This window comes from Channa argus, unplaced genomic scaffold (assembly GCF_033026475.1).
Source record: "Channa argus isolate prfri unplaced genomic scaffold, Channa argus male v1.0 Contig076, whole genome shotgun sequence".
Taxonomy (NCBI): Eukaryota; Metazoa; Chordata; class Actinopteri; order Anabantiformes; family Channidae; genus Channa; species Channa argus.
Genome location: NW_027125295.1, coordinates 127,815 through 153,195, shown reverse-complemented (window position 1 = coordinate 153,195; position 25,381 = coordinate 127,815). Strand labels below are relative to the sequence as shown.

General features: G+C 45.3%; 13 non-coding genes across 13 annotated transcripts; all 13 read right to left on the bottom strand.

Moving 5' to 3' along the window:
- Positions 1-387: 387 nt before the first annotated feature.
- trnaf-gaa (transfer RNA phenylalanine (anticodon GAA)) lies at positions 388-460 on the bottom strand. The gene has a single exon. It is a non-coding gene; the product is annotated as a tRNA-Phe (tRNA).
- A 111-nt stretch (positions 461-571) lies between these two features.
- trnad-guc (transfer RNA aspartic acid (anticodon GUC)) lies at positions 572-643 on the bottom strand. Its single transcript has one exon. It is a non-coding gene; the product is annotated as a tRNA-Asp (tRNA).
- Positions 644-4,309: 3,666 nt separating this feature from the next.
- Positions 4,310-4,382, bottom strand: trnaf-gaa (transfer RNA phenylalanine (anticodon GAA)). The gene has a single exon. It is a non-coding gene; the product is annotated as a tRNA-Phe (tRNA).
- A 111-nt stretch (positions 4,383-4,493) lies between these two features.
- trnad-guc (transfer RNA aspartic acid (anticodon GUC)) lies at positions 4,494-4,565 on the bottom strand. Its single transcript has one exon. It is a non-coding gene; the product is annotated as a tRNA-Asp (tRNA).
- A 3,683-nt stretch (positions 4,566-8,248) lies between these two features.
- Positions 8,249-8,321, bottom strand: trnaf-gaa (transfer RNA phenylalanine (anticodon GAA)). The gene has a single exon. It is a non-coding gene; the product is annotated as a tRNA-Phe (tRNA).
- A 111-nt stretch (positions 8,322-8,432) lies between these two features.
- On the bottom strand, positions 8,433-8,504 carry trnad-guc (transfer RNA aspartic acid (anticodon GUC)). Its single transcript has one exon. It is a non-coding gene; the product is annotated as a tRNA-Asp (tRNA).
- A 1,779-nt stretch (positions 8,505-10,283) lies between these two features.
- trnaf-gaa (transfer RNA phenylalanine (anticodon GAA)) lies at positions 10,284-10,356 on the bottom strand. The gene has a single exon. It is a non-coding gene; the product is annotated as a tRNA-Phe (tRNA).
- Positions 10,357-10,467: 111 nt separating this feature from the next.
- trnad-guc (transfer RNA aspartic acid (anticodon GUC)) lies at positions 10,468-10,539 on the bottom strand. Its single transcript has one exon. It is a non-coding gene; the product is annotated as a tRNA-Asp (tRNA).
- A 3,683-nt stretch (positions 10,540-14,222) lies between these two features.
- On the bottom strand, positions 14,223-14,295 carry trnaf-gaa (transfer RNA phenylalanine (anticodon GAA)). The gene has a single exon. It is a non-coding gene; the product is annotated as a tRNA-Phe (tRNA).
- A 111-nt stretch (positions 14,296-14,406) lies between these two features.
- Positions 14,407-14,478, bottom strand: trnad-guc (transfer RNA aspartic acid (anticodon GUC)). Its single transcript has one exon. It is a non-coding gene; the product is annotated as a tRNA-Asp (tRNA).
- A 5,177-nt stretch (positions 14,479-19,655) lies between these two features.
- trnaf-gaa (transfer RNA phenylalanine (anticodon GAA)) lies at positions 19,656-19,728 on the bottom strand. The gene has a single exon. It is a non-coding gene; the product is annotated as a tRNA-Phe (tRNA).
- Positions 19,729-19,839: 111 nt separating this feature from the next.
- trnad-guc (transfer RNA aspartic acid (anticodon GUC)) lies at positions 19,840-19,911 on the bottom strand. The gene has a single exon. It is a non-coding gene; the product is annotated as a tRNA-Asp (tRNA).
- Positions 19,912-23,942: 4,031 nt separating this feature from the next.
- Positions 23,943-24,014, bottom strand: trnad-guc (transfer RNA aspartic acid (anticodon GUC)). The gene has a single exon. It is a non-coding gene; the product is annotated as a tRNA-Asp (tRNA).
- Positions 24,015-25,381: the final 1,367 nt, after the last annotated feature.

Below are 25,381 nucleotides of genomic sequence, written 5' to 3'. Positions count from 1 at the left end.
CAAATTACGCCCCTACGTTCTCCGGCAATCTGCATTTGAAAAGGAATGTTACCTACGGGCCTGAATGTGAAAGCCTGCTTTTGCCTACGCTCTGAAGTAGCTCGTCAAAGTCGCCGGTATCTGTGGTGTAGCGGTTATCAAGTTTGCCTCACACGTGAAAGGTCCCTGGCCTGAAATCAGGCAGAAACACAATTGTTGTTATTTTAAGATGACATTTACACTCAAGCTGTGTCAGTGGGTTGACTAAGTTCTTACACATGCTTGCTCCGTAAAACAACCTGAAATCACAGAATGGCACACATAGAGACTACCTTCCAAACCGTCTTAAGTACAAAAACAAAAGGTTAGGGAACTCTTGGCATCGTACGCAAGACAGAGGTGGTGTAATGCCGAAGCCCGGGATCGAACCAGGGACCTTTAGATCTTCAGTCTAACGCTCTCCCAACTGAGCTATTTTGGCACAACACCCGATGACTTCTTCTGGCCATCATTTGGAAATGCAAGCCTCCTCAACCAAGCCGAAGACGTATTGCGGGAAATTTCAACTGTCCGGGACAAAGGCAAAAAGACTCTCCCCGTCGGGGAATCGAACCCCGGTCTTCCGCGTGACAGGCGGAGATACTGTCCACTATACTAACGAGGACTGGAAAAGCACTGCTCGTTTGCAGTCACGCCAGAGTAGTCGCTGGACAAAGGCTGTGTGCCTTTGACTGAGCGGACCATTACTGGCTAAAGTTGCAATGGTCGTCGTTCAATTTCAGTTTTGAGTACCTGTTGAGGAGTTCCTTTCCTGCAATTGCATGCCCTCTTCTTGGTGCACGCGATATGGCAAACAGCATGTGCAAATTGGTCAAAGAAATCAAAAAGGGTTTTGCGAGACTACAGAAGATTGTTAAAAACCAATTTCTAAACAGCCTTTGTTTCTCCCATGAAAAATAGCTGCACTGAAGAAGCAGCCCTAGGATGTCAATTACCACAGCTTCAATCCCCTCTCCACGCTACACTGGCTTAGCATTGGACCGATCAGCCTCCACATATGAGCATGGTCCCCATTAAGCTGAGAAAGTACCTATTGTGCACTAGGATTTTGGAAAGCCCCTTAGAGTCGACCTTGCACGATAATGTGTCGCTTTGTGGTTAGATGCTACCCTCTGAAAGTAATACCCTACGTGGCTAAATTCTGTAGTGTAGTGGATATCACCTTGGCCTAACATGCATAAAGGTCCCTCGTTCGAAATCAGGCAGAAACCCTTTTGCTATCCATTATCATGTGCACAGTCAGTCTGGGTGGATTGCCTTGTAAAAGGGGTTGTCTCAGCTCTAACAATTAGAAAGGCAATACTTTTGGTTTTAGTACTACAAAGTTCGATAAAGATCCTTTCATCCCAAAACCCCTGAGGAGTAAACTTCCACGACCGTGGTATTCTTCTTGCTGGGAAGCTACGCTCTGAAGTAGCTCGTCAAAGTCGCCGATTTCTGTGGTGTAGCGGTTATCAAGTTCGCCTCACACGTGAAAGGTCCCTGGCCTGAAACCAGGCAGAAACACAATTGTTGTTATTTTAAGATGACATTCACACTCAAGCTGTGTCAGTGGGTTGACTAAGTACTTACACATGCTTGCAATGGTCGTCGTTCAATTTCAGTTTTGAGTTACCTGTTGAGGAGTTCCTTTCCTGCAATTGCATGCCCTCTTCTTGGTGCACGCGATATGGCAAACAGCATGTGCAAATTGGTCAAAGAAATCGAAAAGGGTTATGCGAGACTACAGAAGAAAGTTAAGAACCAATTTCTAAACAGCCTCAGTTTGGACAAAGCCACCACATACTATTAATCGAAATAGAGACTTTCTCCAATGAAAAATAGCTGCACTTGCAGCAGCAGCCCTAGGATGTCAATTACAACAGGCGGAGATCCTGTCCACTATACTAACGAGGACTGGAACAGCACTGCTCGTTTGCAGTCACGCCAGAGTAGTCGCTGGACAAAGGCTGTGTGCCTTTGACTGAGCGGACCATTACTGGCTAAAGTTGCAATGGTCGTCGTTCAATTTCAGTTTTGAGTACCTGTTGAGGAGTTCCTTTCCTGCAATTGCATGCCCTCTTCTTGGTGCACGCGATATGGCAAACAGCATGTGCAAATTGGTCAAAGAAATCGAAAAGGGCAAGCAGCAAGTGCAAATTGGTCAAAGAAATCGAAAAGGGTTATGCGAGACTACAGAAGAAAGTTAAGAACCAATTTCTAAACAGCCTCAGTTTGGACAAAGCCACCACATACTATTAATCGAAATAGAGACTTTCTCCCATGAAAAATAGCTGCACTTGCAGCAGCAGCCCTAGGATGTCAATTACAACAGGCGGAGATACTGTCCACTATACTAACGAGGACTGGAACAGCACTGCCCCCGGCCATGCCCCTGGTGTAGTTACGCCGTTCTGATGCCATTACTTTTACTCGCTCAAGGTTGGACAAAAATGAATCAATTGTCAAATTACGCTCCTACGTTCTCCGTCAATCTGCATTTGAAAAGGAACGTTACCTACGGGCCTGAATGTGAAAACCTGCTTTTGCCTGTTAGATCTTTTGCAGTCACTCCAGAGTAGTCGCCGAAAAAAGGCTGTGTCTTTGACAGAGCGGACGATTACTGGCTAAAGTTGCAATGGTCGTTATTCAATTTCAGTTTTGAGTATCTGTTGACTACAATTGCGCGCCCTCTTCTTGTTGGACGCGATATGGCAAACAGCATGTGCAAATTGGTCAAAGAAATCAAAAAGGGTTTTGCGAGACTACAGAAGATTGTTAAGAACCAATTTCTAAACAGCCTTTGTTTCTCCCATGAAAAACAGCTGCACTGAAGAAGCAGCCCTAGGATGTCAATTACCACAGCTTCAATCCCCTCTCCACGCTACACTGGCTTAGCATTGGACCGATCAGCCTCCACATATGAGCATGGTCCCCATTAAGCTGAGAAAGTACCTATTGTGCACTAGGATTTTGGAAAGCCCCTTAGAGTCGACCTTGCACGATAATGTGTCGCTTTGTGGTTAGATGCTACCCTCTGAAAGTAATACCCTACGTGGCTAAATTCTGTAGTGTAGTGGATATCACCTTGGCCTAACATTCGAAATCAGGCAGAAACCCTTTTGCTATCCATTATCATGTGCACAGTCAGTTTGGGTGGATTGCCTTGTAAAAGGGGTTGTCTCAGCTCTAACAATTAGAAAGGCAACACTTTTGGTTTTAGTACTACAAAGTTCGATAAAGATCCTTTCATCCCAAAACCCCTGAGGAGTAAACTTCCACGACCGTGGTATTCTTCTTGCTGGGAAGCTACGCTCTGAAGTAGCTCGTCAAAGTCGCCGATTTCTGTGGTGTAGCGGTTATCAAGTTCGCCTCACACGTGAAAGGTCCCTGGCCTGAAACCAGGCAGAAACACAATTGTTGTTATTTTAAGATGACATTCACACTCAAGCTGTGTCAGTGGGTTGACTAAGTACTTACACATGCTTGCAATGGTCGTCGTTCAATTTCAGTTTTGAGTTACCTGTTGAGGAGTTCCTTTCCTGCAATTGCATGCCCTCTTCTTGGTGCACGCGATATGGCAAACAGCATGTGCAAATTGGTCAAAGAAATCGAAAAGGGTTATGCGAGACTACAGAAGAAAGTTAAGAACCAATTTCTAAACAGCCTCAGTTTGGACAAAGCCACCACATACTATTAATCGAAATAGAGACTTTCTCCAATGAAAAATAGCTGCATTTGCAGCAGCAGCCCTAGGATGTCAATTACAACAGGCGGAGATACTGTCCACTATACTAACGAGGACTGGAACAGCACTGGCCCCGGCAATGCCCCTGGTGTAGTTACACTGTTCTGATGCCATTACTTTTAATCGCTCAAGGTTGGACAAAAATGCATCACTTGTCAAATTACGCCCCTACGTTCTCCGGCAATCTGCATTTGAAAAGGAACGTTACCTACGGGCCTGAATGTGAAAGCCTGCTTTTGCCTACGCTCTGAAGTAGCTCGTCAAAGTCGCCGGTATCTGTGGTGTAGCGGTTATCAAGTTCGCCTCACACGTGAAAGGTCCCTGGCCTGAAATCAGGCAGAAACACAATTGTTGTTATTTTAAGATGACATTTACACTCAAGCTGTGTCAGTGGGTTGACTAAGTTCTTACACATGCTTGCTCCGTAAAACAACCTGAAATCACAGAATGGCACACATAGAGACTACCTTCCAAACCGTCTTAAGTACAAAAACAAAAGGTTAGGGGACTCTTGGCATCGTACGCAAGACAGAGGTGGTGTAATGCCGAAACCCGGGATCGAACCAGGGACCTTTAGATCTTCAGTCTAACGCTCTCCCAACTGAGCTATTTCGGCACAACAACCGATGACTTCTTCTGGCCATCATTTGCAAATGCAAGCCTCCTCAACCAAGCCGAAGACATATTGCGGGAAATTTCAACTGTCCGGGACAAAGGCAAAAAGACTCTCCCCGTCGGGGAATCGAACCCCGGTCTTCCGCGTGACAGGCGGAGATACTGTCCACTATACTAACGAGGACTGGAAAAGCACTGCTCGTTTGCAGTCACGCCAGAGTAGTCGCTGGACAAAGGCTGTGTGCCTTTGACTGAGCGGACCATTACTGGCTAAAGTTGCAATGGTCGTCGTTCAATTTCAGTTTTGAGTACCTGTTGAGGAGTTCCTTTCCTGCAATTGCATGCCCTCTTCTTGGTGCACGCGATATGGCAAACAGCATGTGCAAATTGGTCAAAGAAATCAAAAAGGGTTTTGCGAGACTACAGAAGATTGTTAAAAACCAATTTCTAAACAGCCTTTGTTTCTCCCATGAAAAACAGCTGCACTGAAGAAGCAGCCCTAGGATGTCAATTACCACAGCTTCAATCCCCTCTCCACGCTACACTGGCTTAGCATTGGACCGATCAGCCTCCACATATGAGCATGGTCCCCATTAAGCTGAGAAAGTACCTATTGTGCACTAGGATTTTGGAAAGCCCCTTAGAGTCGACCTTGCACGATAATGTGTCGCTTTGTGGTTAGATGCTACCCTCTGAAAGTAATACCCTACGTGGCTAAATTCTGTAGTGTAGTGGATATCACCTTGGCCTAACATGCATAAAGGTCCCTCGTTCGAAATCAGGCAGAAACCCTTTTGCTATCCATTATCATGTGCACAGTCAGTCTGGGTGGATTGCCTTGTAAAAGGGGTTGTCTCAGCTCTAACAATTAGAAAGGCAACACTTTTGGTTTTAGTACTACATAGTTCGATAAAGATCCTTTCATCCCAAAACCCCTGAGGAGTAAACTTCCACGACCGTGGTATTCTTCTTGCTGGGAAGCTACGCTCTGAAGTAGCTCGACAAAGTCGCCGATTTCTGTGGTGTAGCGGTTATCAAGTTCGCCTCACACGTGAAAGGTCCCTGGCCTGAAACCAGGCAGAAACACAATTGTTGTTATTTTAAGATGACATTCACACTCAAGCTGTGTCAGTGGGTTGACTAAGTACTTACACATGCTTGCAATGGTCGTCGTTCAATTTCAGTTTTGAGTTACCTGTTGAGGAGTTCCTTTCCTGCAATTGCATGCCCTCTTCTTGGTGCACGCGATATGGCAAACAGCATGTGCAAATTGGTCAAAGAAATCGAAAAGGGTTATGCGAGACTACAGAAGAAAGTTAAGAACCAATTTCTAAACAGCCTCAGTTTGGACAAAGCCACCACATACTATTAATCGAAATAGAGACTTTCTCCAATGAAAAATAGCTGCACTTGCAGCAGCAGCCCTAGGATGTCAATTACAACAAGCGGAGATCCTGTCCACTATACTAACGAGGACTGGAACAGCACTGCTCGTTTGCAGTCACGCCAGAGTAGTCGCTGGACAAAGGCTGTGTGCCTCTGACTGAGCGGACCATTACTGGCTAAAGTTGCAATGGTCGTCGTTCAATTTCAGTTTTGAGTACCTGTTGAGGAGTTCCTTTCCTGCAATTGCATGCCCTCTTCTTGGTGCACGCGATATGGCAAACAGCATGTGCAAATTGGTCAAAGAAATCGAAAAGGGCAAGCAGCAAGTGCAAATTGGTCAAAGAAATCGAAAAGGGTTATGCGAGACTACAGAAGAAAGTTAAGAACCAATTTCTAAACAGCCTCAGTTTGGACAAAGCCACCACATACTATTAATCGAAATAGAGACTTTCTCCCATGAAAAATAGCTGCACTTGCAGCAGCAGCCCTAGGATGTCAATTACAACAGGCGGAGATACTGTCCACTATACTAACGAGGACTGGAACAGCACTGCCCCCGGCCATGCCCCTGGTGTAGTTACGCCGTTCTGATGCCATTACTTTTACTCGCTCAAGGTTGGACAAAAATGAATCAATTGTCAAATTACGCTCCTACGTTCTCCGTCAATCTGCATTTGAAAAGGAACGTTACCTACGGGCCTGAATGTGAAAACCTGCTTTTGCCTGTTAGATCTTTTGCAGTCACTCCAGAGTAGTCGCCGAAAAAAGGCTGTGTCTTTGACAGAGCGGACGATTACTGGCTAAAGTTGCAATGGTCGTTATTCAATTTCAGTTTTGAGTATCTGTTGACTACAATTGCGCGCCCTCTTCTTGTTGGACGCGATATGGCAAACAGCATGTGCAAATTGGTCAAAGAAATCAAAAAGGGTTTTGCGAGACTACAGAAGATTGTTAAGAACCAATTTCTAAACAGCCTTTGTTTCTCCCATGAAAAACAGCTGCACTGAAGCAGCACCCCTAGGATGTCAATTACCACAGCTTCAATCCCCTCTCCACGCTACACTGGCTTAGCATTGGACCGATCAGCCTCCACATGTGAGCATGGTCCCCATTAAGCTGAGAAAGTACCTATTGTGCACTAGGATTTTGGAAAGCCCCTTAGAGTCGACCTTGCACGATAATGTGTCGCTTTGTGGTTAGATGCTACCCTCTGAAAGTAATACCCTACGTGGCTAAATTCTGTAGTGTAGTGGATATCACCTTGGCCTAACATGCATAAAGGTCCCTCGTTCGAAATCAGGGAGAAACCCTTTTGCTATCCATTATCATGTGCACAGTCAGTCTGGGTGGATTGCCTTGTAAAAGGGGTTGTCTCAGCTCTAACAATTAGAAAGGCAACACTTTTGGTTTTAGTACTACAAAGTTCGATAAAGATCCTTTCATCCCAAAACCCCTGAGGAGTAAACTTCCACGACCGTGGTATTCTTCTTGCTGGGAAGCTACGCTCTGAAGTAGCTCGTCAAAGTCGCCGATTTCTGTGGTGTAGCGGTTATCAAGTTCGCCTCACACGTGAAAGGTCCCTGGCCTGAAACCAGGCAGTAACACAATTGTTGTTATTTTAAGATTACATTCACACTCAAGCTGTGTCAGTGGGTTGACTAAGTACTTACACATGCTTGCAATGGTCGTCGTTCAATTTCAGTTTTGAGTTACCTGTTGAGGAGTTCCTTTCCTGCAATTGCATGCCCTCTTCTTGGTGCACGCGATATGGCAAACAGCATGTGCAAATTGGTCAAAGAAATCGAAAAGGGTTATGCGAGACTACAGAAGAAAGTTAAGAACCAATTTCTAAACAGCCTCAGTTTGGACAAAGCCACCACATACTATTAATCGAAATAGAGACTTTCTCCAATGAAAAATAGCTGCATTTGCAGCAGCAGCCCTAGGATGTCAATTACAACAGGCGGAGATACTGTCCACTATACTAACGAGGACTGGAACAGCACTGGCCCCGGCCATGCCCCTGGTGTAGTTACACTGTTCTGATGCCATTACTTTTAATCGCTCAAGGTTGGACAAAAATGCATCACTTGTCAAATTACGCCCCTACGTTCTCCGGCAATCTGCATTTGAAAAGGAACGTTACCTATGGGCCTGAATGTGAAAGCCTGCTTTTGCCTACGCTCTGAAGTAGCTTGTCAAAGTCGCCGGTATCTGTGGTGTAGCGGTTATCAAGTTCGCCTCACACGTGAAAGGTCCCTGGCCTGAAATCAGGCAGAAACACAATTGTTGTTATTTTAAGATGACATTTACACTCAAGCTGTGTCAGTGGGTTGACTAAGTTCTTACACATGCTTGCTCCGTAAAACAACCTGAAATCACAGAATGGCACACATAGAGACTACCTTCCAAACCGTCTTAAGTACAAAAACAAAAGGTTAGGGGACTCTTGGCATCGTACGCAAGACAGAGGTGGTGTAATGCCGAAACCCGGGATCGAACCAGGGACCTTTAGATCTTCAGTCTAACGCTCTCCCAACTGAGCTATTTCGGCACAACAACCGATGACTTCTTCTGGCCATCATTTGCAAATGCAAGCCTCCTCAACCAAGCCGAAGACATATTGCGGGAAATTTCAACTGTCCGGGACAAAGGCAAAAAGACTCTCCCCGTCGGGGAATCGAACCCCGGTCTTCCGCGTGACAGGCGGAGATACTGTCCACTATACTAACGAGGACTGGAAAAGCACTGCTCGTTTGCAGTCACGCCAGAGTAGTCGCTGGACAAAGGCTGTGTGACTTTGACTGAGCGGACCATTACTGACTAAAGTTGCAATGGTCGTCGTTCAATTTCAGTTTTGAGTACCTGTTGAGGAGTTCCTTTCCTGCAATTGCATGCCCTCTTCTTGGTGCACGCGATATGGCAAACAGCATGTGCAAATTGGTCAAAGAAATCAAAAAGGGTTTTGCGAGACTACAGAAGATTGTTAAAAACCAATTTCTAAACAGCCTTTGTTTCTCCCATGAAAAACAGCTGCACTGAAGAAGCAGCCCTAGGATGTCAATTACCACAGCTTCAATCCCCTCTCCACGCTACACTGGCTTAGCATTGGACCGATCAGCCTCCACATATGAGCATGGTCCCCATTAAGCTGAGAAAGTACCTATTGTGCACTAGGATTTTGGAAAGCCCCTTAGAGTCGACCTTGCACGATAATGTGTCGCTTTGTGGTTAGATGCTACCCTCTGAAAGTAATACCCTACGTGGCTAAATTCTGTAGTGTAGTGGATATCACCTTGGCCTAACATGCATAAAGGTCCCTCGTTCGAAATCAGGCAGAAACCCTTTTGCTATCCATTATCATGTGCACAGTCAGTCTGGGTGGATTGCCTTGTAAAAGGGGTTGTCTCAGCTCTAACAATTAGAAAGGCAACACTTTTGGTTTTAGTACTACAAAGTTCGATAAAGATCCTTTCATCCCAAAACCCCTGAGGAGTAAACTTCCACGACCGTGGTATTCTTCTTGCTGGGAAGCTACGCTCTGAAGTAGCTCGTCAAAGTCGCCGGTATCTGTGGTGTAGCGGTTATCAAGTTCGCCTCACACGTGAAAGGTCCCTGGCCTGAAACCAGGCAGAAACACAATTGTTGTTATTTTAAGATGACATTCACACTCAAGCTGTGTCAGTGGGTTGACTAAGTACTTACACATGCTTGCAATGGTCGTCGTTCAATTTCAGTTTTGAGTTACCTGTTGAGGAGTTCCTTTCCTGCAATTGCATGCCCTCTTCTTGGTGCACGCGATATGGCAAACAGCATGTGCAAATTGGTCAAAGAAATCGAAAAGGGTTATGCGAGACTACAGAAGAAAGTTAAGAACCAATTTCTAAACAGCCTCAGTTTGGACAAAGCCACCACATACTATTAATCGAAATAGAGACTTTCTCCAATGAAAAATAGCTGCATTTGCAGCAGCAGCCCTAGGATGTCAATTACAACAGGCGGAGATACTGTCCACTATACTAACGAGGACTGGAACAGCACTGGCCCCGGCCATGCCCCTGGTGTAGTTACACTGTTCTGATGCCATTACTTTTAATCGCTCAAGGTTGGACAAAAATGCATCACTTGTCAAATTACGCCCCTACGTTCTCCGGCAATCTGCATTTGAAAAGGAACGTTACCTACGGGCCTGAATGTGAAAGCCTGCTTTTGCCTACGCTCTGAAGTAGCTCGTCAAAGTCGCCGGTATCTGTGGTGTAGCGGTTATCAAGTTCGCCTCACACGTGAAAGGTCCCTGGCCTGAAATCAGGCAGAAACACAATTGTTGTTATTTTAAGATGACATTTACACTCAAGCTGTGTCAGTGGGTTGACTAAGTTCTTACACATGCTTGCTCCGTAAAACAACCTGAAATCACAGAATGGCACACATAGAGACTACCTTCCAAACCGTCTTAAGTACAAAAACAAAAGGTTAGGGGACTCTTGGCATCGTACGCAAGACAGAGGTGGTGTAATGCCGAAACCCGGGATCGAACCAGGGACCTTTAGATCTTCAGTCTAACGCTCTCCCAACTGAGCTATTTCGGCACAACAACCGATGACTTCTTCTGGCCATCATTTGCAAATGCAAGCCTCCTCAACCAAGCCGAAGACATATTGCGGGAAATTTCAACTGTCCGGGACAAAGGCAAAAAGACTCTCCCCGTCGGGGAATCGAACCCCGGTCTTCCGCGTGACAGGCGGAGATACTGTCCACTATACTAACGAGGACTGGAAAAGCACTGCTTGTTTGCAGTCACGCCAGAGTAGTCGCTGGACAAAGGCTGTGTGCCTTTGACTGAGCGGACCATTACTGGCTAAAGTTGCAATGGTCGTCGTTCAATTTCAGTTTTGAGTACCTGTTGAGGAGTTCCTTTCCTGCAATTGCATGCCCTCTTCTTGGTGCACGCGATATGGCAAACAGCATGTGCAAATTGGTCAAAGAAATCAAAAAGGGTTTTGCGAGACTACAGAAGATTGTTAAAAACCAATTTCTAAACAGCCTTTGTTTCTCCCATGAAAAACAGCTGCACTGAAGAAGCACCCCTAGGATGTCAATTACCACAGCTTCAATCCCCTCTCCACGCTACACTGGCTTAGCATTGGACCGATCAGCCTCCACATATGAGCATGGTCCCCATTAAGCTGAGAAAGTACCTATTGTGCACTAGGATTTTGGAAAGCCCCTTAGAGTCGACCTTGCACGATAATGTGTCGCTTTGTGGTTAGATGCTACCCTCTGAAAGTAATACCCTACGTGGCTAAATTCTGTAGTGTAGTGGATATCACCTTGGCCTAACATGCATAAAGGTCCCTCGTTCGAAATCAGGCAGAAACCCTTTTGCTATCCATTATCATGTGCACAGTCAGTCTGGGTGGATTGCCTTGTAAAAGGGGTTGTCTCAGCTCTAACAATTAGAAAGGCAACACTTTTGGTTTTAGTACTACATAGTTCGATAAAGATCCTTTCATCCCAAAACCCCTGAGGAGTAAACTTCCACGACCGTGGTATTCTTCTTGCTGGGAAGCTACGCTCTGAAGTAGCTCGACAAAGTCGCCGATTTCTGTGGTGTAGCGGTTATCAAGTTCGCCTCACACGTGAAAGGTCCCTGGCCTGAAACCAGGCAGAAACACAATTGTTGTTATTTTAAGATGACATTCACACTCAAGCTGTGTCAGTGGGTTGACTAAGTACTTACACATGCTTGCAATGGTCGTCGTTCAATTTCAGTTTTGAGTTACCTGTTGAGGAGTTCCTTTCCTGCAATTGCATGCCCTCTTCTTGGTGCACGCGATATGGCAAACAGCATGTGCAAATTGGTCAAAGAAATCAAAAAGGGTTATGCGAGACTACAGAAGAAAGTTAAGAACCAATTTCTAAACAGCCTCAGTTTGGACAAAGCCACCACATACTATTAATCGAAATAGAGACTTTCTCCAATGAAAAATAGCTGCACTTGCAGCAGCAGCCCTAGGATGTCAATTACAACAGGCGGAGATCCTGTCCACTATACTAACGAGGACTGGAACAGCACTGCTCGTTTGCAGTCACGCCAGAGTAGTCGCTGGACAAAGGCTGTGTGCCTTTGACTGAGCGGACCATTACTGGCTAAAGTTGCAATGGTCGTCGTTCAATTTCAGTTTTGAGTACCTGTTGAGGAGTTCCTTTCCTGCAATTGCATGCCCTCTTCTTGGTGCACGCGATAAGGCAAACAGCATGTGCAAATTGGTCAAAGAAATCGAAAAGGGCAAGCAGCAAGTGCAAATTGGTCAAAGAAATCGAAAAGGGTTATGCGAGACTACAGAAGAAAGTTAAGAACCAATTTCTAAACAGCCTCAGTTTGGACAAAGCCACCACATACTATTAATCGAAATAGAGACTTTCTCCCATGAAAAATAGCTGCACTTGCAGCAGCAGCCCTAGGATGTCAATTACAACAGGCGGAGATACTGTCCACTATACTAACGAGGACTGGAACAGCACTGCCCCCGGCCATGCCCCTGGTGTAGTTACGCCGTTCTGATGCCATTACTTTTACTCGCTCAAGGTTGGACAAAAATGAATCAATTGTCCAATTACGCTCCTACGTTCTCCGTCAATCTGCATTTGAAAAGGAACGTTACCTACGGGCCTGAATGTGAAAACCTGCTTTTGCCTGTTAGATCTTTTGCAGTCACTCCAGAGTAGTCGCCGAAAAAAGGCTGTGTCTTTGACAGAGCGGACGATTACTGGCTAAAGTTGCAATGGTCGTTATTCAATTTCAGTTTTGAGTATCTGTTGACTACAATTGCGCGCCCTCTTCTTGTTGGACGCGATATGGCAAACAGCATGTGCAAATTGGTCAAAGAAATCAAAAAGGGTTTTGCGAGACTACAGAAGATTGTTAAGAACCAATTTCTAAACAGCCTTTGTTTCTCCCATGAAAAACAGCTGCACTGAAGCAGCACCCCTAGGATGTCAATTACCACAGCTTCAATCCCCTCTCCACGCTACACTGGCTTAGCATTGGATCGATCAGCCTCCACATGTGAGCATGGTCCCCATTAAGCTGAGAAAGTACCTATTGTGCACTAGGATTTTGGAAAGCCCCTTAGAGTCGACCTTGCACGATAATGTGTCGCTTTGTGGTTAGATGCTACCCTCTGAAAGTAATACCCTACGTGGCTAAATTCTGTAGTGTAGTGGATATCACCTTGGCCTAACATGCATAAAGGTCCCTCGTTCGAAATCAGGGAGAAACCCTTTTGCTATCCATTATCATGTGCACAGTCAGTCTGGGTGGATTGCCTTGTAAAAGGGGTTGTCTCAGCTCTAACAATTAGAAAGGCAACACTTTTGGTTTTAGTACTACAAAGTTCGATAAAGATCCTTTCATCCCAAAACCCCTGAGGAGTAAACTTCCACGACCGTGGTATTCTTCTTGCTGGGAAGCTACGCTCTGAAGTAGCTCGTCAAAGTCGCCGATTTCTGTGGTGTAGCGGTTATCAAGTTCGCCTCACACGTGAAAGGTCACTGGCCTGAAACCAGGCAGAAACACAATTGTTGTTATTTTAAGATGACATTCACACTCAAGCTGTGTCAGTGGGTTGACTAAGTACTTACACATGCTTGCAATGGTCGTCGTTCAATTTCAGTTTTGAGTTACCTGTTGAGGAGTTCCTTTCCTGCAATTGCATGCCCTCTTCTTGGTGCACGCGATATGGCAAACAGCATGTGCAAATTGGTCAAAGAAATCGAAAAGGGTTATGCGAGACTACAGAAGAAAGTTAAGAACCAATTTCTAAACAGCCTCAGTTTGGACAAAGCCACCACATACTATTAATCGAAATAGAGACTTTCTCCAATGAAAAATAGCTGCATTTGCAGCAGCAGCCCTAGGATGTCAATTACAACAGGCGGAGATACTGTCCACTATACTAACGAGGACTGGAACAGCACTGGCCCCGGCCATGCCCCTGGTGTAGTTACACTGTTCTGATGCCATTACTTTTAATCGCTCAAGGTTGGACAAAAATGCATCACTTGTCAAATTACGCCCCTACGTTCTCCGGCAATCTGCATTTGAAAAGGAACGTTACCTATGGGCCTGAATGTGAAAGCCTGCTTTTGCCTACGCTCTGAAGTAGCTTGTCAAAGTCGCCGGTATCTGTGGTGTAGCGGTTATCAAGTTCGCCTCACACGTGAAAGGTCCCTGGCCTGAAATCAGGCAGAAACACAATTGTTGTTATTTTAAGATGACATTTACACTCAAGCTGTGTCAGTGGGTTGACTAAGTTCTTACACATGCTTGCTCCGTAAAACAACCTGAAATCACAGAATGGCACACATAGAGACTACCTTCCAAACCGTCTTAAGTACAAAAACAAAAGGTTAGGGGACTCTTGGCATCGTACGCAAGACAGAGGTGGTGTAATGCCGAAACCCGGGATCGAACCAGGGACCTTTAGATCTTCAGTCTAACGCTCTCCCAACTGAGCTATTTCGGCACAACAACCGATGACTTCTTCTGGCCATCATTTGCAAATGCAAGCCTCCTCAGCCAAGCCGAAGACATATTGCGGGAAATTTCAACTGTCCGGGACAAAGGCAAAAAGACTCTCCCCGTCGGGGAATCGAACCCCGGTCTTCCGCGTGACAGGCGGAGATACTGTCCACTATACTAACGAGGACTGGAAAAGCACTGCTCGTTTGCAGTCACGCCAGAGTAGTCGCTGGACAAAGGCTGTGTGACTTTGAATGAGCGGACCATTACTGGCTAAAGTTGCAATGGTCGTCGTTCAATTTCAGTTTTGAGTACCTGTTGAGGAGTTCCTTTCCTGCAATTGCATGCCCTCTTCTTGGTGCACGCGATATGGCAAACAGCATGTGCAAATTGGTCAAAGAAATCAAAAAGGGTTTTGCGAGACTACAGAAGATTGTTAAAAACCAATTTCTAAACAGCCTTTGTTTCTCCCATGAAAAACAGCTGCACTGAAGAAGCAGCCCTAGGATGTCAATTACCACAGCTTCAATCCCCTCTCCACGCTACACTGGCTTAGCATTGGACCGATCAGCCTCCACATATGAGCATGGTCCCCATTAAGCTGAGAAAGTACCTATTGTGCACTAGGATTTTGGAAAGCCCCTTAGAGTCGACCTTGCACGATAATGTGTCGCTTTGTGGTTAGATGCTACCCTCTGAAAGTAATACCCTACGTGGCTAAATTCTGTAGTGTAGTGGATATCACCTTGGCCTAACATGCATAAAGGTCCCTCGTTCGAAATCAGGCAGAAACCCTTTTGCTATCCATTATCATGTGCACAGTCAGTCTGGGTGGATTGCCTTGTAAAAGGGGTTGTCTCAGCTCTAACAATTAGAAAGGCAACACTTTTGGTTTTAGTACTACAAAGTTCGATAAAGATCCTTTCATCCCAAAACCCCTGAGGAGTAAACTTCCACGACCGTGGTATTCTTCTTGCTGGGAAGCTACGCTCTGAAGTAGCTCGTCAAAGTCGCCGATTTCTGTGGTGTAGCGGTTATCAAGTTCGCCTCACACGTGAAAGGTCCCTGGCCTGAAACCAGGCAGAAACACAATTGTTGTTATTTTAAGATGACATTCACACTCAAGCTGTGTCAGTGGGTTGACTAAGTTCTTACACATGCTTGGAATGGTCGTCGTTCAATTTCAGTTTTGAGTTACCTGTTGAGGAGTTCCTTTCCTGCAATTGCATGCCCTCTTCTTGGTGCACGCGATATGGCAAACAGGATGTGCAAATTGGTCAAAGAAATCGAAAAGGGCAAGCAGCAAGTGCAAATTGGTCAAAGAAATCGAAAAGGATTATGCGAGACTACAGAAGAAAGTTAAGAACCAATTTCTAAACAGCCTCAGTTTGGACAAAGCCACCACATGCTATTAATCGAAATAGAGACTTTCTCCCATGAAAAATAGCTGCACTTGCAGTAGCAGCCCTAGGATGTCAATTACAACAGGCGAGATACTGTCCACTATACTAACGAGGACTGGAACAGCACTGCCCCCGGCCATGCCCCTGGTGTAGTTACGCCGTTCTGATGCCATTACTTTTACTCGCTCAAGGTTGGACAAAAATGAATCAATTGTCAAATTACGCTCCTACGTTCTCCGTCAATCTGCATTTGAAAAGGAACGTTACCTACGGGCCTGAATGTGAAAACCTGCTTTTGCCTGTTAGATCTTTTGCAGTCACTCCAGAGTAGTCGCCGAAAAAAGGCTGTGTCTTTGACAGAGCGGACGATTACTGGTTAAAGTTGCAATGGTCGTTATTCAATTTCAGTTTTGAGTATCTGTTGACTACAATTGCGCGCCCTCTTCTTGTTGGACGCGATATGGCAAACAGCATGTGCAAATTGGTCAAAGAAATCAAAAAGGGTTTTGCGAGACTACAGAAGATTGTTAAGAACCAATTTCTAAACAGCCTTTGTTTCTCCCATGAAAAACAGCTGCACTGAAGAAGCAGCCCTAGGATGTCAATTACCACAGCTTCAATCCCCTCTCCACGCTACACTGGCTTAGCATTGGACCGATCAGCCTCCACATATGAGCATGGTCCCCATTAAGCTGAGAAAGTACCTATTGTGCACTAGGATTTTGGAAAGCCCCTTAGAGTCGACCTTGCACGATAATGTGTCGCTTTGTGGTTAGATGCTACCCTCTGAAAGTAATACCCTACGTGGCTAAATTCTGTAGTGTAGTGGATATCACCTTGGCCTAACATGCATAAAGGTCCCTCGTTCGAAATCAGGCAGAAACCCTTTTGCTATCCATTATCATGTGCACAGTCAGTCTGGGTGGATTGCCTTGTAAAAGGGGTTGTCTCAGCTCTAACAATTAGAAAGGCAACACTTTTGGTTTTAGTACTACAAAGTTCGATAAAGATCCTTTCATCCCAAAACCACTGAGGAGTAAACTTCCACGACCGTGGTATTCTTATTGCTGGGAAGCTACGCTCTGAAGTAGCTCGTCAAAGTCGCCGATTTCTGTGGTGTAGCGGTTATCAAGTTCGCCTCACACGTGAAAGGTCCCTGGCCTGAAACCAGGCAGAAACACAATTGTTGTTATTTTAAGATGACATTCACACTCAAGCTGTGTCAGTGGGTTGACTAAGTACTTACACATGCTTGCAATGGTCGTCGTTCAATTTCAGTTTTGAGTTACCTGTTGAGGAGTTCCTTTCCTGCAATTGCATGCCCTCTTCTTGGTGCACGCCATATGGCAAACAGCATGTGCAAATTGGTCAAAGAAATCGAAAAGGGTTATGCGAGACTACAGAAGAAAGTTAAGAACCAATTTCTAAACAGCCTCAGTTTGGACAAAGCCACCACATACTATTAATCGAAATAGAGACTTTCTCCAATGAAAAATAGCTGCACTTGCAGCAGCAGCCCTAGGATGTCAATTACAACAGGCGGAGATCCTGTCCACTATACTAACGAGGACTGGAACATCACTGCTCGTTTGCAGTCACGCGAGAGTAGTCGCTGGACAAAGGCTGTGTGCCTTTGACTGAGCGGACCATTACTGGCTAAAGTTGCAATGGTCGTCGTTCAATTTCAGTTTTGAGTACCTGTTGAGGAGTTCCTTTCCTGCAATTGCATGCCCTCTTCTTGGTGCACGCGATATGGCAAACAGCATGTGCAAATTGGTCAAAGAAATCGAAAAGGGCAAGCAGCAAGTGCAAATTGGTCAAAGAAATCGAAAAGGGTTATGCGAGACTACAGAAGAAAGTTAAGAACCAATTTCTAAACAGCCTCAGTTTGGACAAAGCCACCACATACTATTAATCGAAATAGAGACTTTCTCCCATGAAAAATAGCTGCACTTGCAGCAGCAGCCCTAGGATGTCAATTACAACAGGCGGAGATACTGTCCACTATACTAACGAGGACTGGAACAGCACTGCCCCCGGCCATGCCCCTGGTGTAGTTACGCCGTTCTGATGCCATTACTTTTACTCGCTCTAGGTTGGACAAAAATGAATCAATTGTCCAATTACGCTCCTACGTTCTCCGTCAATCTGCATTTGAAAAGGAACGTTACCTACGGGCCTGAATGTGAAAACCTGCTTTTGCCTGTTAGATCTTTTGCAGTCACTCCAGAGTAGTCGCCGAAAAAAGGCTGTGTCTTTGACAGAGCGGACGATTACTGGCTAAAGTTGCAATGGTCGTTATTCAATTTCAGTTTTGAGTATCTGTTGACTACAATTGCGCACCCTCTTCTTGTTGGACGCGATATGGCAAACAGCATGTGCAAATTGGTCAAAGAAATCAAAAAGGGTTTTGCGAGACTACAGAAGATTGTTAAGAACCAATTTCTAAACAGCCTTTGTTTCTCCCATGAAAAACAGCTGCACTGAAGCAGCACCCCTAGGATGTCAATTACCACAGCTTCAATCCCCTCTCCACGCTACACTGGCTTAGCATTGGACCGATCAGCCTCCACATATGAGCATGGTCCCCATTAAGCTGAGAAAGTACCTATTGTGCACTAGGATTTTGGAAAGCCCCTTAGAGTCGACCTTGCACGATAATGTGTCGCTTTGTGGTTAGATGCTACCCTCTGAAAGTAATACCCTACGTGGCTAAATTCTGTAGTGTAGTGGATATCACCTTGGCCTAACATGCATAAAGGTCCCTCGTTCGAAATCAGGCAGAAACCCTTTTGCTATCCATTATCATGTGCACAGTCAGTCTGGGTGGATTGCCTTGTAAAAGGGGTTGTCTCAGCTCTAACAATTAGAAAGGCAACACTTTTGGTTTTAGTACTACAAAGTTCGATAAAGATCCTTTCATCCCAAAACCCCTGAGGAGTAAACTTCCACGACCGTGGTATTCTTCTTGCTGGGAAGCTACGCTCTGAAGTAGCTCGTCAAAGTCGCCGATTTCTGTGGTGTAGCGGTTATCAAGTTCGCCTCACACGTGAAAGGTCCCTGGCCTGAAACCAGGCAGAAACACAATTGTTGTTATTTTAAGATGACATTCACACTCAAGCTGTGTCAGTGGGTTGACTAAGTTCTTACACATGCTTGCAATGGTCGTCGTTCAATTTCAGTTTTGAGTTACCTGTTGAGGAGTTCCTTTCCTGCAATTGCATGCCCTCTTCTTGGTGCACGCGATATGGCAAACAGCATGTGCAAATTGGTCAAAGAAATCGAAAAGGGTTATGCGAGACTACAGAAGAAAGTTAAGAACCAATTTCTAAACAGCCTCAGTTTGGACAAAGCCACCACATACTATTAATCGAAATAGAGACTTTCTCCAATGAAAAATAGCTGCACTTGCAGCAGCAGCCCTAGGATGTCAATTACAACAGGCGGAGATCCTGTCCACTATACTAACGAGGACTGGAACAGCACTGGGCCCGGCCATGCCCCTGGTGTAGTTACGCTGTTCTGATGCCATTACTTTTAATCGCTCAAGGTTGGACAAAAATGCATCACTTGTCAAATTACGCCCCTACGTTTTCCGGCAATCTGCATTTGAAAAGGAACGTTACCTACGGGCCTTAATGTGAAAGCCTGCTTTTGCCTACGCTCTGAAGTAGCTCGTCAAAGTCGCCGGTATCTGTGGTGTAGCGGTTATCAAGTTTGCCTCACACGTGAAAGGTCCCTGGCCTGAAATCAGGCAGAAACACAATTGTTGTTATTTTAAGATGACATTTACACTCAAGCTGTGTCAGTGGGTTGACTAAGTTCTTACACATGCTTGCTCCGTAAAACAACCTGAAATCACAGAATGGCACACATAGAGACTACCTTCCAAACCGTCTTAAGTACAAAAACAAAAGGTTAGGGGACTCTTGGCATCGTACGCAAGACAGAGGTGGTGTAATGCCGAAGCCCGGGATCGAACCAGGGACCTTTAGATCTTCAGTCTAACGCTCTCCCAACTGAGCTATTTTGGCACAACAACCGATGACTTCATCTGGCCATCATTTGGAAATGCAAGCCTCCTCAACCAAGCCGAAGACGTATTGCGGGAAATTTCAACTGTCCGGGACAAAGGCAAAAAGACTCTCCCCGTCGGGGAATCGAACCCCGGTCTTCCGCGTGACAGGCGGAGATACTGTCCACTATACTAACGAGGACTGGAAAAGCACTGCTCGTTTGCAGTCACGCGAGAGTAGTCGCTGGACAAAGGCTGTGTGCCTTTGACTGAGCGGACCATTACTGGCTAAAGTTGCAATGGTCGTCGTTCAATTTCAGTTGTGAGTACCTGTTGAGGAGTTCCTTTCCTGCAATTGCATGCCCTCTTCTTGGTGCACGCGATATGGCAAACAGCATGTGCAAATTGGTCAAAGAAATCGAAAAGGGCAAGCAGCAAGTGCAAATTGGTCAAAGAAATCGAAAAGGGTTATGCGAGACTACAGAAGAAAGTTAAGAACCAATTTCTAAACAGCCTCAGTTTGGACAAAGCCACCACATACTATTAATCGAAATAGAGACTTTCTCCCATGAAAAATAGCTGCACTTGCAGCAGCAGCCCTAGGATGTCAATTACAACAGGCGGAGATACTGTCCACTATACTAACGAGGACTGGAACAGCACTGCCCCCGGCCATGCCCCTGGTGTTGTTACGCCGTTCTGATGCCATTACTTTAACTCGCTCAAGGTTGGACAAAAATGAATCAATTGTCAAATTACGCTCCTACGTTCTCCGTCAATCTGCATTTGAAAAGGAACGTTACCTACGGGCCTGAATGTGAAAACCTGCTTTTGCCTGTTAGATCTTTTGCAGTCACTCCAGAGTAGTCGCCGAAAAAAGGCTGTGTCTTTGACAGAGCGGACGATTACTGGCTAAAGTTGCAATGGTCGTTATTCAATTTCAGTTTTGAGTATCTGTTGACTACAATTGCGCGCCCTCTTCTTGTTGGACGCGATATGGCAAACAGCATGTGCAAATTGGTCAAAGAAATCAAAAAGGGTTTTGCGAGACTACAGAAGATTGTTAAGAACCAATTTCTAAACAGCCTTTGTTTCTCCCATGAAAAACAGCTGCACTGAAGCAGCACCCCTAGGATGTCAATTACCACAGCTTCAATCCCCTCTCCACGCTACACTGGCTTAGCATTGGACCGATCAGCCTCCACATATGAGCATGGTCCCCATTAAGCTGAGAAAGTACCTATTGTGCACTAGGATTTTGGAAAGCCCCTTAGAGTCGACCTTGCACGATAATGTGTCGCTTTGTGGTTAGATGCTACCCTCTGAAAGTAATACCCTACGTGGCTAAATTCTGTAGTGTAGTGGATATCACCTTGGCCTAACATGCATAAAGGTCCCTCGTTCGAAATGAGGCAGAAACCTTTTTGCTATCCATTATCATGTGCACAGTCAGTCTGGGTGGATTGCCTTGTAAAAGGGGTTGTCTCAGCTCTAACAATTAGAAAGGCAACACTTTTGGTTTTAGTACTACAAAGTTCGATAAAGATCCTTTCATCCCAAAACCCCTGAGGAGTAAACTTCCACGACCGTGGTATTCTTCTTGCTGGGAAGCTACGCTCTGAAGTAGCTCGTCAAAGTCGCCGATTTCTGTGGTGTAGCGGTTATCAAGTTCGCCTCACACGTGAAAGGTCCCTGGCCTGAAACCAGGCAGAAACACAATTGTTGTTATTTTAAGATGACATTCACACTCAAGCTGTGTCAGTGGGTTGACTAAGTACTTACACATGCTTGCAATGGTCGTTGTTCAATTTCAGTTTTGAGTTACCTGTTGAGGAGTTCCTTTCCTGCAATTGCATGCCCTCTTCTTGGTTCACGCGATATGGCAAACAGCATGTGCAAATTGGTCAAAGAAATCGAAAAGGGTTATGCGAGACTACAGAAGAAAGTTAAGAACCAATTTCTAAACAGCCTCAGTTTGGACAAAGCCACCACATACTATTAATCGAAATAGAGACTTTCTCCAATGAAAAATAGCTGCACTTGCAGCAGCAGCCCTAGGATGTCAATTACAACAGGCGGAGATCCTGTCCACTATACTAACGAGGACTGGAACAGCACTGGGCCCGGCCATGCCCCTGGTGTAGTTACGCCGTTCTGATGCCATTACTTTTACTCGCTCAAGGTTGGACAAAAATGAATCAATTGTCAAATTACGCTCCTACATTCTCCGTCAATCTGCATTTGAAAAGGAACGTTACCTACGGGCCTGAATGTGAAAACCTGCTTTTGCCTGTTAGATCTTTTGCAGTCACTCCAGAGTAGTCGCCGAAAAAAGGCTGTGTCTTTGACAGAGCGGACGATTACTGGTTAAAGTTGCAATGGTCGTTATTCAATTTCAGTTTTGAGTATCTGTTGACTACAATTGCGCGCCCTCTTCTTGTTGGACGCGATATGGCAAACAGCATGTGCAAATTGGTCAAAGAAATCAAAAAGGGTTTTGCGAGACTACAGAAGATTGTTAAGAACCAATTTCTAAACAGCCTTTGTTTCTCCCATGAAAAACAGCTGCACTGAAGAAGCAGCCCTAGGATGTCAATTACCACAGCTTCAATCCCCTCTCCACGCTACACTGGCTTAGCATTGGACCGATCAGCCTCCACATATGAGCATGGTCCCCATTAAGCTGAGAAAGTACCTATTGTGCACTAGGATTTTGGAAAGCCCCTTAGAGTCGACCTTGCACGATAATGTGTCGCTTTGTGCTTAGATGCTACCCTCTGAAAGTAATACCCTACGTGGCTAAATTCTGTAGTGTAGTGGATATCACCTTGGCCTAACATGCATAAAGGTCCCTCGTTCGAAATCAGGCAGAAACCCTTTTGCTATCCTTTATCATGTGCACAGTCAGTCTGGGTGGATTGCCTTGTAAAAGGGGTTGTCTCAGCTCTAACAATTAGAAAGGCAACACTTTTGGTTTTAGTACTACAAAGTTCGATAAAGATCCTTTCATCCCAAAACCCCTGAGGAGTAAACTTCCACGACCGTGGTATTCTTCTTGCTGGGAAGCTACGCTCTGAAGTAGCTCGTCAAAGTCGCCGATTTCTGTGGTGTAGCGGTTATCAAGTTCGCCTCACACGTGAAAGGTCCCTGGCCTGAAACCAGGCAGAAACACAATTGTTGTTATTTTAAGATGACATTCACACTCAAGCTGTGTCAGTGGGTTGACTAAGTTCTTACACATGCTTGCAATGGTCGTCGTTCAATTTCAGTTTTGAGTTACCTGTTGAGGAGTTCCTTTCCTGCAATTGCATGCCCTCTTCTTGGTGCACGCGATATGGCAAACAGCATGTGCAAATTGGTCAAAGAAATCGAAAAGGGTTATGCGAGACTACAGAAGAAAGTTAAGAACCAATTTCTAAACAGCCTCAGTTTGGACAAAGCCACCACATACTATTAATCGAAATAGAGACTTTCTCCAATGAAAAATAGCTGCACTTGCAGCAGCAGCCCTAGGATGTCAATTACAACAGGCGGAGATCCTGTCCACTATACTAACGAGGACTGGAACAGCACTGGCCCCGGCCATGCCCCTGGTGTAGTTACGCTGTTCTGATGCCATTACTTTTAATCGCTCAAGGTTGGACAAAAATGCATCACTTGTCAAATTACGCCCCTACGTTCTCCAGCAATCTGCATTTGAAAAGGAACGTTACCTACGGGCCTGAATGTGAAAGCCTGCTTTTGCCTACGCTCTGAAGTAGCTCGTCAAAGTCGCCGGTATCTGTGGTGTAGCGGTTATCAAGTTCGCCTCACACGTGAAAGGTCCCTGGCCTGAAATCAGGCAGAAACACAATTGTTGTTATTTTAAGATGACATTTACTCTCAAGCTGTGTCAGTGGGTTGACTAAGTTCTTACACATGCTTGCTCCGTAAAACAACCTGAAATCACAGAATGGCACACATAGAGACTACCTTCCAAACCGTCTTAAGTACAAAAACAAAAGGTTACGGGACTCTTGGCATCGTACGCAAGACAGAGGTGGTGTAATGCCGAAACCCGGGATCAAACCAGGGGACCTTTAGATCTTCAGTCTAACGCTCTCCCAACTGAGCTATTTCGGCACAACAACCGATGACTTCTTTTGGCCATCATTTGCAAATGCAAGCCTCCTCAACCAAGCCGAAGACGTATTGCGGGAAATTTCAACTGTCCGGGACAAAGGCAAAAAGACTCTCCCCGTCAGGGAATCGAACCCCGGTCTTCCGCGTGACAGGCGGAGATACTGTCCACTATACTAACGAGGACTGGAAAAGCACTGCTCGTTTGCAGTCACGCCAGAGTAGTCGCTGGACAAAGGCTGTGTGCCTTTGACTGAGCGGACCATTACTGGCTAAAGTTGCAATGGTCGTCGTTCAATTTCAGTTGTGAGTACCTGTTGAGGAGTTCCTTTCCTGCAATTGCATGCCCTCTTCTTGGTGCACGCGATATGGCAAACAGGATGTGCAAATTGGTCAAAGAAATCGAAAAGGGCAAGCAGCAAGTGCAAATTGGTCAAAGAAATCGAAAAGGATTATGCGAGACTACAGAAGAAAGTTAAGAACCAATTTCTAAACAGCCTCAGTTTGGACAAAGCCACCACATACTATTAATCGAAATAGAGACTTTCTCCCATGAAAAATAGCTGCACTTGCAGCAGCAGCCCTAGGATGTCAATTACAACAGGCGGAGATACTGTCCACTATACTAACGAAGACTGGAACAGCACTGCCCCCGGCCATGCCCCTGGTGTAGTTACGCCGTTCTGATGCCATTACTTTTACTCGCTCAAGGTTGGACAAAAATGAATCAATTGTCAAATTACGCTCCTACGTTCTCCGTCAATCTGCATTTGAAAAGGAACGTTACCTACGGGCCTGAATGTGAAAACCTGCTTTTGCCTGTTAGATCTTTTGCAGTCACTCCAGAGTAGTCGCCGAAAAAAGGCTGTGTCTTTGACAGAGCGGACGATTACTGGTTAAAGTTGCAATGGTCGTTATTCAATTTCAGTTTTGAGTATCTGTTGACTACAATTGCGCGCCCTCTTCTTGTTGGACGCGATATGGCAAACAGCATGTGCAAATTCGTCAAAGAAATCAAAAAGGGTTTTGCGAGACTACAGAAGATTGTTAAGAACCAATTTCTAAACAGCCTTTGTTTCTCCCATGAAAAACAGCTGCACTGAAGAAGCAGCCCTAGGATGTCAATTACCACAGCTTCAATCCCCTCTCCACGCTACACTGGCTTAGCATTGGACCGATCAGCCTCCACATATGAGCATGGTCCCCATTAAGCTGAGAAAGTACCTATTGTGCACTAGGATTTTGGAAAGCCCCTTAGAGTCGACCTTGCACGATAATGTGTCGCTTTGTGCTTAGATGCTACCCTCTGAAAGTAATACCCTACGTGGCTAAATTCTGTAGTGTAGTGGATATCACCTTGGCCTAACATGCATAAAGGTCCCTCGTTCGAAATCAGGCAGAAACCCTTTTGCTATCCTTTATCATGTGCACAGTCAGTCTGGGTGGATTGCCTTGTAAAAGGGGTTGTCTCAGCTCTAACAATTAGAAAGGCAACACTTTTGGTTTTAGTACTACAAAGTTCGATAAAGATCCTTTCATCCCAAAACCCCTGA